Raw genomic sequence first — 14,155 nt, 5'->3', positions numbered from 1 at the left:
ACTTAGGAACATACTTAATCAAGGAGGTAAAAGACTTCTACAGGGAAAACTAAAAAATACTGCTGAAATAAATCACAGATGACACAAACAAATGGAAACACATCTCATGCTCACTCATGGCTAGAATCAATATTTTGAAAATGGCCATACTGCCAAAAGAAATCTACAAATTCAATGCAATTCTCATCAAAATATCACCACCATTATTCACAGAACTAGAAAAAACAATCCTGAAATTCATATGAAACCAAAAAAGAGCCTGCATAGCAAAAGCAAGACTAAGCAAAAAGAACGAATCTGGAGGCATCACATTACCCAAATTTAAAGTATACAATAAGGCCATAGTCACCCAAACAGTGTGGTACTGGTATAAAAATATGCACATGGACCAATGGAACAGAATAGAGAATCCAGAAATAAACCCAAATACTTTTAGTCAACTGATCTTCAAAAAGCAAACAAAAAATAAAGTGGGGAAAGGACACCCTATTCAACAAATGGTGCTGGGATAATTGCTGAGCCATATACAGAAGAATGAAACTGGATCCTCATCTTTCACCTTATACAAAAATCAACTCATGATGGATCAAAGACTTAAATCTAAGACCTGAAACCATAAAAATTGTAGAAGATAACATTGGAAAAACTCTTCTAAACAATAGCTTAGGCAAAGACTTTAAGACCAAAAACCTAAAAGCAAATGCAAAACAAAACAAACAGATAGGACTTCATTAAACTAAAAAGCTTCTGCACAGCAAAAGAAATAATCAGCAGAGTAAACAGACAACCCATGAAGGGAGGAAAATCATTGCAATCTATATATTCAACAAAGGAGTACTATCCAGAATTTACAAGGAACTCAAATAAATCAGCAAGAAAAAATCTATCAAAAAGTGGGCAAAGGACATGAATAGACAATTCTCAAAAGAATATATACAAATGGCCAACAAAACATGAAAAAAAATGCTCAGCATAACTAATGATCAGGGAAATGCAAATCAAAGCCACAATGTGATACCACCTCACTCCTACAAGAATGGCCATAATCAAAAAATCAAAAAATAATAGATGTTGACATCGATGTGATGAAAAGGGAACACTTTTACACTGTTGGTGGGAATGTAAACTAGTATAACTACTATGGAAAACAGTGTGGAGATTCCTTAAAGAACTAAAAGTAGGTCTACCATTTAATCCAGCAATCCCACTACAGGGGATCTACCCAGAGGAAAAAAGTCATTATATGAAAAAGATACTTGCACACACTTGTTTATAGCAGCACAATTCACAATTGCAAAAATATGGAACCAGCCCAGCCCAAATGCCCATCAACCAATGAGTGGATAAAGAAACTATGAGACATATATATATATATATATATATATATATATATATATATATATCATGGAATACTACCCAGCCATGAAAAGGAATGAAATCATGACACTCACAGCAACCTGGATGTAACTGGAGACCATTATTTTAAGTGAAGTAATTCAGGAATGGAAAATCAAACTTTGTATGTTCTCACTCATAAGTGAGAGCTAAGCTATGAGGATGCAAAGGCAAAAAAATGATACAATGGAATTTGAGGACTCAGGGGAAAGAGTGGGAGTGGGGAGAGGGATAAAAGACTACACATTAGGTACAGCGTATACTGCTTGGGTGATGGTGCACCAAAATCTCAGAAATCACCACTAAAGAACTTTTTTATGTAACCAAACACCATCTGTTCCCCAAAAACCTACTGAAATAAAAATAAAAAACACACACATACAAAAAGATGTTAATGCCTTAAATGAAATGATTACTTTTAATAAATTGTACATGTAAATTTTTCAAAAACATAATAAAAACCATTCCCAAGTTTCACAACAACAAAAAAATGCAATTCTAATTAGAAACAAGGTCCTGAATAAAATCTTATTAAGACCTTTTTGATTTTCATCTTCACAAAGAATTAATCAAACACTTCCAGTTTATTTTTTTTTAAGTGGGAGAATAACACTTTATTAAAACACCACTATATGTTTTCTAACAAAAAACCTCAATTTAACAATTAATTAAAATGTAAAAAATAAGGTATTAGGTAAAATTAAAATGAAGACAGGGAAATAAAAATAGACAGTAGATGATTTAATATATTAGCTATATAGGCAGATAGATGATAGATAGATAGATAGATAAAGATAGACAGATAGATAATGGACAGGTAGATTGCTTTTATTTTTCAGATTTCACACTAACACAAAATATTTATTGAGAATTGACTGATGGCCTATTATTGTACTATGTTCTTGAGGGTGGGGTGAAGGAGGATATTGAGTAAGGAGATACAATTGCTATTAGCAATGACTCAATTTCTCTATACTACCAACCAAAACCATTTTTATTTTTTAGGCAATGTTCACGGACAGAAATGAAATGACTGAACTCACCCATAAAAGAAGGATAAAACTGAATTTAATAAAAGATAGTTTGGGACAGTTTTGTTTAAATTATGCAAAAATAAACAACTTGACATTTCAAGAAAATATGTATGTGTTATATAGGTGTGCAACATTGCCTACGTTTTTTATATTGGTTGTTACTTTTTCAATACTAGAATTACAGCTTTTTAATGTTTTTTATATCATCTAGTTTCTCTATATGTAAAATAATGGCTAAACGTACACTAATTATAGATGTAATGCATCTTAAAAGTCTCATAAGTACGGATGGAAATAGGAAGCCAATACTGACACTGCTGTGGATAAAGCAGTAACAGTTCTGAGGCTGCCAGAATCCAGGGCTGTAACGGGTTGACTTTCATTTTTAAGGTTATACTTTGAAGTAAATATTAATTGGAATAAGATAAAAAAACAAGAGTCACACTTGACTGTGTGATTAATGGCTCTGAAGTAAATATTAATGGGAATAAGATAAAAAAACAAGAGTCACACTTGACTGTGTGATTAATGGCTCAGTGAAAAAGGGAGAAAGAAAGTATAATCTGTCTCTCCACAGGTGGGAAGTCATTTGTCCTGTATTTCATGCTCTGAGCAAAGTGAACATCCTATCCGCAAATGAATGAGCACCTCATTCTGCTTTACCTTTAACAGTATTCTCCTTCTTGGCAATGTTATCAGTTTTTTTTTTTTTTTTTTTTTTTTTTTTTTTTTTTTTTTTTAGCCCCTCAAGTTAACATCTAAATTCTCTCTTTAAACAGAACAATCACTCAAAATTTTGCCATTGCATACAGTTCTTCATATTTGATCATTCCACTGATTGTTGCCCAAAAGTCTATGTGAGAACTGAGAAAGCAACTACACCATGTTAATCAGCAAAGAAAGACCTTATATCTTGTAACTAAATAATATACAGTTGAATTAAAAATTAAATTGGAATATTTTAAAGTTGAATGCATTTTAGAGTTGAAATATCTCATATTTAAGAATTGTATAAAATATAGCAAAAAGTTTCCAGTGAATAAAACTCACATATGTGTGTGTGAAAGTAATGACTTAAAGTCATTGAAAATAATGACCTAAATTAAAACCTAGCAATTATTTTCAGTATTTTAATTAAATTATTTTAATCATCCTCTCCAGCATTCCTAAAAATGAAAAAGATCACCTTAACTCAGAGTCTTCTGCACATGTATAGCTATTCTTATGTTAAAAAGTACATGAAAACCAATTACCATGCTAGAAAGAATTTGTTTGGTCATCAGAAGAGCAGGAGAAAATGCATTGTTTGGTTTAAAGGCTTTAAGCAAGCATATTGTTGTATTTTAATTACTTCAACAATACTTTTGTGGAGCTTTATGCTGCTACAGAAAAAAAAAATTTTCTCCAGCACAGAGCATGCAGCATTCTCCTTGGCAAATTTCCCAAGTTTTGGCAGGACCTAGGCATCCCAGTGATTGACAGCTGGGAGAATCTTCGTGATTGGCAGGAGACAGCATGCCCTCCAGCAGGACTGTTTGCCTGCTGACACTAAAATCATGCCAGTTTCTCTCTCCTACTTCTTTATCCAAAATCTTTTACTAGTAAACATATCCCGCCGTTCTACCTGAACCATTAAATACATTACAGGCTTGCATTCCCATAAAGAAAAGAACAGTATGTTAGCAAACAACAGGTTTCAACATGAGCACCGCAGAAACTCAACAACAGTAACATGTCAGAAAGCCAGGTCAAAATCTCCACGTGAAACAGTTCAATCTTTTATTCTTTCTTTCTGAAGACGTGCAGAATGTCCTACATCGCTCTCCACCGCTGTCATTCTCTTCTTTCTCCAGTCTTTCCTTATAGAACATGGCTCTTAGACATAGTAGATGGTCAAGAGAGAAAGATCTAAAACATTCTTCTAAATTTGATTCTTTTTCCAGATAAGAACATAAAATTTTGAATATGAGACCTGCTCAGCCCCTCCATTCTCTACTTTCTAAGTAAAGTTATTTGGAAGATAAGGAGAAACTCTACTCCACTCCAGCCACACTGGCCTTTTCCTGCCTCAAACATTCTGAAGTCATTTCTGTGTCTGCAACAGCTATGTTTCTGTCTGCATGTTCTCATCCCAAACCTTCACATGGCAATCCCTCAGTCATTTAATACATTCTAAACTCATTAATAAATAATAAAATAGGATAAAATATGTAGTAAACAAAACAAATTATTGTAGAAGTTCCATTTCATGGAAAATAAAACAATCCTTCCTCTTTTTCCCAGACAAGAAAGGGTTAGGTATCTTCAATTTTTATTTATTTATTTATTTATTTATTTATTATTATTATACTTTAAGTTTTAGGGTACATGTGCACAATGTGCAGGTTAGTTACATATGTATACATGTGCCATGTTGGTGCGCTGCACCCACTAACTCGTCATCAAGCATTAAGATGGGGTATCACCGTGTCACCCAGGCTGGAGTGCAATGGCATGATCATAGCTCACTGCCACCTTGAATTCCTGGGCTCAAACAATCCTCCTGCCTCTGCCTCCCAAAGTGCTGAAATTACAGGTATGAGCAACCATGCCTGGCTTGATATTTAATTGAACAAATTTCTAGATCTCTCTATATCCTCTCTGCAGCTAAAGAGAGTGGCCATTTTAAAGGGTGAGTGGCTCATCAGCAGATCTGTTTCTATTTCTAAACTGATCTGATGGGATGAAATATCAGAGGAATGCAGGAAAAAACTGATGTAAGTGAACTAATATGGCCGGCAACTAGCATGGCTAACATTTATATGTTAGTTTACTTGGTTAATTTAGGTCATCACTTTCAGTAATGTGAAGTAGTATCTCCAACTTAAAAGCAGTTAGGAATGTTTCTCTTTCGCAATGGGGAGCTAGATTACACAATCTCTGATAACTAACATTTGACCTTAAGAGATGGGGATGAAGGAGAAGGAAGAGATTACGTAATCTGAAGAGTAAATAGCCTGCAATTTACATGGGTGAATAAACGGGGAAGGGGACAATACTTGGGGTGTTCACCCCCTAAACCACTTGCAGTACTTGGCATGCTGAATACTACCACAGACCATCCTCCTGTTGCCCCCTTCATTACCCTTAGGAAAAGAAAATTCTCTTGACCTTGAAAAATGTAAGTGTAAAGTAAGGGGCTGGATCCTGGGCTGGATCTATGGGTAGTGAGGGGGATTTCACAAAAGAAGAGTAAAACTTTAATGATGGAGATAAGAAAAATATGTCTCTCTCAAAAAGAGGCACAGTGACAGGACCAGGGTGGGCATTCCAGAACACTCAAACATAAAAATGTTTACATTCTAGAGTGCATTTTGGGCACTAGGAATCAAACATTTGGTGTGTATTTCAAAATTTTTCCCTTCTAGTTTAAAATTTCCCTTAAGTCCCATTAGGTGACATCTGATGCATACTTTCTAGAACTTTCAGCCATAGAACTATAGAAAATGAAAGCACCAAGCAACAAAGGGATGAATGGCCCACCCCACATATACCTGTCAGCTGGCCTTGAATGCAGGAAACGGCGTGAACTGAAGGGTCTTTGTCAAGCAGTTCCAGTTGGTGGACATCAGTGAAGTGAGTGAGGGTTCACGGTGAAGCAGGCACAAAGTGAAAGGCCACATCATGTCTGGGAGCAGTTGCATGTCGGACATGACAAGGGCAGCTATGAGACAACCCCTCCTGTCTTTCTAGTGTGATAGAAGGAGGTGATCTTCAATGACAGAGAAAACAACTGACACACAGGCTACACGTGTCACAAATCACATGCTTCAGTCTGAGATGTCTATGAAGCAACAGCAAAATATAAATATGACTCAAAGTTTCCCTACATTGCAAAATAGATGAGTTAATGATGTTGGACTTAAGGGTACTATGTCATGAAATGTACTAATTGCTGAAATGTATACTAAATCTTGTGGTTTTAAATCATTTTTAGGAAAAAGCTTAATGTTAGCTTATTAATTGTTTATAATGGGATGCTAATAAAATCTCTTGGTTTCCACACAATAGCAGTTTTAAATGGAGACTTTCAAAAAAATGAACAAAAAGTGACTAATAAGTAAGGTCACTGAACCAATTAATAAAAACCCACATTTAACACAGATTTACTAGGAGGTAAACATATTTTTCATAAAATGACTCAGTTGTGTATTCATTTAAGAGGTCAAGATCTGGCTGGTCACGGAAGCTCAGTCTGTAATCCCAACACTTTAGGAGGCCAAGGTGGGCAGATCACGAGGTCAGGAGTTCGAGACCAGCCTGACCAAAATGGTGAAAATCCGTCTCTACTAAAGATACAAACATTGGCTGGGCGCAGTGGCTCACGCCTATAATCCCAGCATTTTGGGAGGCCGAGGTGGGTGGATCACAAGGTCAGGAGATCAAGACCATCCTGGCTAACATGGTGAAACCCCGTCTCTGCTAAAAATACAAAAAATTAGCTGGGCATGGTGGCGGACACCTGTAGTCCCAGCTACTCGGGAGGCTGAGTCAGGAGAATGCTGTGGACCCAGGAGGCAGAGCTTGCAGTGAGCCTAGATTTTGCCATTGCACTCCAGCCTGGGCGACAGAGCGAGACTCCATCTCAAAAAAAAAAAAAAAAAACAAACATTAGCCGGGCATGGTGGCATGCGCCTATAGTCCCAGCTACTCAGGAGGCTGAGGCAGAAGAATTGCTTGAACCCGGGAGGCAGAGGTTGCAGTGAGCCGAGATCACGCCACTGCACTGCAGCCTGCGGGACGCAGTGAGACTCTGTCTCAAAAAACAAAAAAAGGTAAAGATGTGTAAAATATACATAAGTTCCCCAAAACTAACACATTTAACTTTTCTAAAATATGAATTGCCAAAGCGTGTGCATTTGCCCTCTGGAACACTCTGAGATCATTTCCCTGCTTCCAGGTACTCCTGTCCTCAGGTGACCTCATGCTGTCCTTTGCCTGAACTCCCTAAAATACCGCATGTATCCTGCTATTCTTTGCCCAACAAAATTTGTTGCTCTTTCTTTCTTATTAAACAGGTCAAATTTATCTCCCTAATATTTATGCACTGCTCTCTCTCTCTCTCTATATATATATTTCTAGTTATATATTGTTGCATAGCAAATCATCTCAAAACCAAGTGACTTCAAACAATCTTCTTCTTACTTCTCACAGTTTCTGAGGGTCAGGAATCCGGAAGGTGCTTAGCTGGGTAGTCCTGGCATGGTACCTTCCATGAGGTTGCAGTCAGAGGGAGGCTGGAGTTGGAACAGTGGAACTGTAATAGCTGGGGGCAAGTGAGGCATCCCTGTCCCTTCATGCTGTATCAGAGCTTCTCCATGTGGTCCTTCTACCTGTGCTGATTTGCGCTTCTTCTCAGCCTCATAGGCTTGGTACAGTCAGATGGCTTCACGGCTGCTAAGAGCTCCAGTGTGATTGTTCCAGAGAAGCAAGGGGAAGCCAGGTGGCCTTTGATAACCTACACTTGAAAGTAACATAGTGTCACTCTCACTGTACACTTTTGGTAAACCAGTCACTAAGGCTGGTCCACAATCGAAAGCAGATATAGACCTTAGCTCTTGATGGGAAGAGCATCAGTGTCACATTATACCTCTACAGGAGCAGGAGGAATAGGGGATACTGGTGTGGCCATCTTGGAAAATTCCAGGTGCTTCCCATAGTATGATTTTAACTTAATTTTTCAATTTAAATCATACAGCTATTTGATTTCTATCTTATGTCCTCATTTCTCCCTTATTTCACCAAATATACCCTTTGATTTTTTGATTACTGTTTATTAAATAGCCACTTTCTCAGGGTAGGTGGAGTGTATATCCCTCCTCTGTTGATGTGATTAACTTGGCCAATTGAAAATTAGGAGATGTGATGCAAGCAGAGACTTTGAATGTGATATGTGGTTTGGCTTGGATTTTAAACTATAGTGCTCCCCCATGAGAAGAGCTCACCCTGGTACTGGATACTTCTTTAACCTTAGTCCCAGAATGAATAAATATGGAGCTAATCTAAAATCATCCACAGCCTAGAGCCAATTTCAGATGATAATTATTTGGATCAGACTCATGCAGTCAAGCCAAACCCCGATCAGTCAAACCACAGTCAATAAATACTTATGCTCATAAGCCACTGAGGTTTTGGCAGTATCCTATGTGGCATTATTTTGGCAGTAGATGACTAATACATATCCCTTTGCTTCAGTTAGGCTCTTTTCTTTATTATATCTTCTAACTTTCCATGCATAGTCTGACCTTTGTTCTGAGTATTGTGGAGTCTTGGAATGCTAGTCTCCGTTCTCATCTGCTTTCAATTTTCAAGGCCCACCATATTTTCTTTTTTTATAAGAACTCAGGCCAGCTTGCTAAGTGGTGAGAGACTATGGGGAGAAACAAAGCATTCTAGACCAACTGACTACCAGTTGTTCTCAAGCATGCAGAACATAAATGAGATCTGCAGCAACATCTATCCACCCACAGTGCACTACAGATGCTTAAATGTACTCAGTCTACTACAGACTTATGAGCAATAATAAATGATTGTTGTTTCAAGCCACTGTGTTTTACAGTGGTTTGTTACCCAGCAAAAGCTAACTGATACATAAGTGTTAATAACTACTACTTTCTATGGTATATGTTTGAATTCATTAACAATGTGAAAACATTTAAAGATGTATAGTTTGCACAAATTACAATAACATTGTGCAAAATAAGAAACATGCTATGCTTGGAATTTTGTTTAAAAATAATGAGAAACTCGATGCTTGCCCTGTTTTCTTTGTCTATATTTTAATTGATTACGTACTTTAGACTAGGGGCCCTATAGCATACTCACAATACAAGAGACAAACTTGAGTACAGGAAACTTCTTTCTCATCACTTTCCCCATTTCCTCTCCCCTCACACACTGCTCTCTGTAGCAATACCCATCTTCTTGTACATTCTTGAATTTTTCATACTGTTTGAAACTTCAGCACATTTCATGCTGTTTTATTTGCCTGAACCTTGTTTCAATTTTTCTCTGCCTATATAATGCCTACTATGCTTAAAATCTCAGTTGAAATATTACCTTCTCCAGAGGGCCTTTCCTGCTTCAAATTTGCCTGTAATTCTAATTTTTAGTCCCACTCTTCCTGTAAATAATTCTGTATTTGTCTCACTATGGGAGAAACAGTAACATGTACTAGTCACTGAGAGACAAAACACATCGTATAGGCAACTTCTTCCACTTGTAAGGTAATTTTGTATGTCTTCTGTGAAAGTCTTGGGTGTGAACAAGCAATCTAATAAGTCTGCAAGATCAAATGCAAAGGTGTGGCTGAGACACAGAGTAAAACTGGTTCTGTTATTTCAGTAATAGAACCACAGGGTTTGCAGACATCACCCGGTAGGTCTGATTCGCACCTCATTATCAGTTGTGGATCCTGAGGTTTTACTTGCCTGCATGGTAGCTGATAGCTCCTGGAAATTATCAGCTGCCCTTGAACTTCACACAGATACAAATAATCAGCAGCTTCACTAACTTGGTTCAGTGAGCAAATGACTGAAGACGGCCTGCAGGAAACGAGTGAGCACACGCACACGCACACACATACACACACATATGTGTATATACACAGTGAATATACCTCTACAAGCAGTTGTTCTAGAGTTCTTAACACCAACATTTTGGGGAAACAGTTAACACTGGGGTAACAATACTCTTTGATTATTGTAGAAAAGCACTGATTTAGTCCTTTTGACCAAATGTATTGTATTAATAGTATCACTTTCACTCTCAAAAGTGCCCTAGTTTAGATACTCAATTGTATTGTCACTACAATCATGCTTTTGATGCAAAATGGATCTTTCTGTATAACACTAGCAGTTCTTCTTCTTCTCCTTCTCCTTCTTCTTTGTTTTCGTTTTTGAGATGGAGTCTGCTCTTGTCATCCAGGCTGGAGTGCAATGGCACAATCTTGGCTGACTGCAACCTCCACCTCCCGGGTTCAAATGATTCTCCTGCCTAAGCCTCCCAAGTAGCTGGGATTACAGGTGCTGGCCACCACGCAAGGCTAACTTTTTTGTATTTTTAGTAGAGATGGAGTTTCATCATATTGGCCATGCTGGTTTCAAACTCCTGACCTCAGGTGATCCGCCTGCCTCAACCTTCCAAAGTGCTGGGATTACAGGTGTGAGCCACTGCACCCAGCCTAGCAGTTCTTTCAAATGTAATATTAGCCAGTCCTTCAAATAATAATGGGCATTTTTATGTTTTTACTGTTTTACTACTATTTTTATTGCACTCAATTTATATATAATAATATGTACTAATTTTAAGTACACAGTTTGTTGAATTTTGATAATTGTGTTCATACATACGTATACCACTTTAAGATAAAAACAATTTCATTACTCTCTAAAGTTTCTTCATGCTCCTTTCCAGTGTATTACCTGATTCTTCCAGAAAAGGATGTATCTGGTTTGTGTCATCGTCATTTCATTTATCTGTGCTACAAATTCATAAACGTGGATTTATTTTTTACTTCAGGTAATGTTTCAGCATTCACAACCACTGTTGACTGTTGTGTATATCTACAGTTTGTACCCTTTCATTACTGAGTGCACATATTGCATAATTCATTAACCCATTCAACTAAGGATATCTGTTGGGTTGTATTCAGTTTGTGTTATTATAAAATAAAGCTGGTATGAAGATTTTTGTACATGTCTTTTTGTGGCCAAAGTTTTAATTTTTCTTGGGTAAGAAGCCAGGAGTAAAATTGCTGTGTCATAAGGTAGGCGTAGGAATAAATTTATTAAAACACTTCCCAACTCTTCCATCTGGTGGTACCATTCTACACTCCCAGCCTTAATGTACGGGATTCCCAATCATTCCACATTTTCACCAACACTTGGTCTTTACAGTCTATTTCTTTTTAGCCATTACAGCAAGTGAAACTAGTGACAATAATCTTTTGAATATGAATCACAGTCAAAAGTATTTTCTGAAAATACAACTTACCATAATCACTGAAAAGAGTGATATTTGGATAAATCCAACTAACTACAAAATAAAGAAAATGACTTTAAGTTTTCTAATTTATTTTAATGCTTTAGAATATATTTTAAAGGCATTGCATACCAACATTTTAAAAAAGAAAAGGATCGCAGAACATACATATATTTTGGCTGTAGTTTTCCCTTAATTAAAATTATTGCCTTACTTTTATTTTAGACATTATCATAATCTACGGTTCATATTAGTTCAATACTCAATCATTTCAAAGGAGATTTGAGGCTTTTTTCATAGTCAAGTTGAAAAATATGGTACTGATCTTAAAATTCTAAAGTCTGAAGTATTTCGTAACTAGGTCAGAAAAATTATATTATTCTTAGTTAATTAGCACACTTTAGAGTAACATGATTCTTAACACTTATTCAGAGAAAATAGGAAATCAGAAAATCTGAGGCCAAAACACATGCTAATTTTGTTAAATTGTTATGTGATCACAGATTATTAAAATCTTTTTATTTAAAAATGAGTTATAGTAGATAAAGATAGCTGAGTAGCAGTTTCTGCCTGAATGTATTCATTTTTATTTTTAGACATCTGGTTATAATTTTAAAGAACATTTTAAGTAAAGAATATTTAAAAAGAAGTCTTTATACAGTGTTAGACTAAGAAAGAATTATCTAATTCAAGATAGAATTCAGTGTTTGTAATTGCCACCCACGTAGTCAGGAAGAAAATGCATAAAGGTAATTTACCTTTCTGTAATCAGTTCAATGCCTTAGGGTGCACTGTGGAGCAACACAAATTATTCAGTGAAAATCTTTTATAGCTATGGCTGATTATTATCCAAAGATAAGTCTCTATAGTATAACTTTGGCGAAAAATATTCAAGCTTAGCATCAACCATCAATCACCATATTAGCAGAAATCCATTATCCTGTCAGTCTAAGAGTTTTGGATAAAATGCATTTGATGATTCTTGATGAATAATAACCTCTTTGCTAAGAAAGCAATTAGAAACACAATGTTATATCAAATGGAAAATAAATTTAATGTTTTCTTATCAAAGCCACTTTACAATCCTGTTGTCTTCCAAATTTGTTATATAAATATTAGCATAGCACTCACCTAGTTTTACTATCTAAAATAGATATTATTTACAAATTCCATACTTATTGGCAAAAATATAAATACATAATGATATGTAAAATTCTTATTACTTTAATTTTATCAAGACAAAGGTGACAATGCATTACCTTATGGGTAGCCACACAGACGTACATATGCTGATTCACTATGCGTTATATAAAAGCTAAATTCCTTAAAGTTCAGATATTGCGAAAAAAACTATAGTGGCATCCATGTTTAAGAAAGAAGAGAAAATAATAAGAAGGTCTTAAAGTACTTTGATAACAAAAGACATAAAAGTAATAAAGCAAGGTAACCATACGTTGTGCCCCTGTGAAATAGCAACTAAACTCAAAGAAGTCACCTGCTGCTGGATGCAGCCATGGAAAAAAATCTCGTTCGCTCTGTGACTTCCACTCACCCCATGTCCTTTTCCTGAACTCAGCCAAGCCATGGTCTCTGTCTTGGAAGGGTTTTGGGATGAATCTCCTTGATCTCTGCCCATTTTCCCTTTTTCTCCACAACTCAGTAATCTCAATCTTTCTATCAAGCTACTGCTATACTTACTTTGTTTCTTTTGTTTAAGGTAAAGTTCAAAATGTATTGAAGTATGTACATATTCATTAGAAAGTTATTATTAGCTTTACTAGTATTTTTATTAGGAGTATTTGTATTAATAGATTAGTTACAGAGCTGCATATGATTTTAGTGGCCCTCCTATGACCCTGCGTTCAGCATAATCCTCTTCAATTTTAATCCAATGATTCTGCAGAATATAAGGGTTTTTTGTTTGTTTGTTTGTTTTCAGAAACACACATACCATGTTATAAGATATGTCCACAAGGCACACACATATAATCATTTGCTAGGTACTTCTGCCATTCTCTAACTTAAAAGAGCACAGTGGCCTATATCTAAATATGTCTATCGTGATCTACCTCCTTCAAGTGTTTGCACGCACATGCACACATCCATACACACAAACACAAGCTATTTTCTACCAATGAGCATAATAACATAAAATCTCTGAATGCCATAAGGCATATTAAGAGGATTTGTTCATAAATTTAGCACTGTGGTAAGCATTTATGTAAGTAGATTAGAGCATATTTACAACTCCAGGAGCTTGCATCCACAGGGCAGGCACAAATAATACTCACAAAACTGTTAAAAGCACTTACATAAGGCAGTGGATTTTTTGTCACAACGGTTGACTCATTTAGGAAATATCACAAGAGTTCAGAGGAGGGGAGATCACTGGGGGTCCAAGTACATGCTCATATCAAGTCAAATCTAATCTAGAGTAACTAAAGAAACTGGAAGAAATAGGAATATATGTCATCTTCCTGAGCATCAATTTTACTCAATGGTAATTTAAAACTTTAATATCTTTGTGAAATATGGCTATGTGTGGAAGTCAGGTTTCAAATATGTAGGATAATTTAGAAAAGCTTCTTGTGTGGCAGGACACTTCCGTCTTGGCCAGACCACTCTTTCCACCCTCTTCCTCCAATATATGGCTTGTCTCTTATTCTATTTTTTTATTAGAAAAAAATGATAAACAGAAAATTAAC

The 14,155-nt window shown here is 36.1% G+C and overlaps 1 long non-coding RNA gene across 1 annotated transcript in view; it reads right to left on the bottom strand.

Moving 5' to 3' along the window:
* The window catches only part of LOC129059347 (uncharacterized), a 63,168-nt gene extending 56,758 nt beyond the window's left edge, over positions 1-6,410 (bottom strand). Inside the window, exon 1 of the long non-coding RNA XR_008525163.2 lies at positions 5,963-6,410. This is a non-coding gene — a long non-coding RNA (uncharacterized LOC129059347). The remainder of the gene's footprint in view (positions 1-5,962) is intronic.
* Positions 6,411-14,155: the final 7,745 nt, after the last annotated feature.

Source organism: Pongo abelii, chromosome 4 (assembly GCF_028885655.2).
Source record: "Pongo abelii isolate AG06213 chromosome 4, NHGRI_mPonAbe1-v2.0_pri, whole genome shotgun sequence".
Taxonomy (NCBI): Eukaryota; Metazoa; Chordata; class Mammalia; order Primates; family Hominidae; genus Pongo; species Pongo abelii.
Note: the sequence above shows the minus strand (reverse complement) of the source record. Positions and strands in the feature narration are given on the sequence as shown.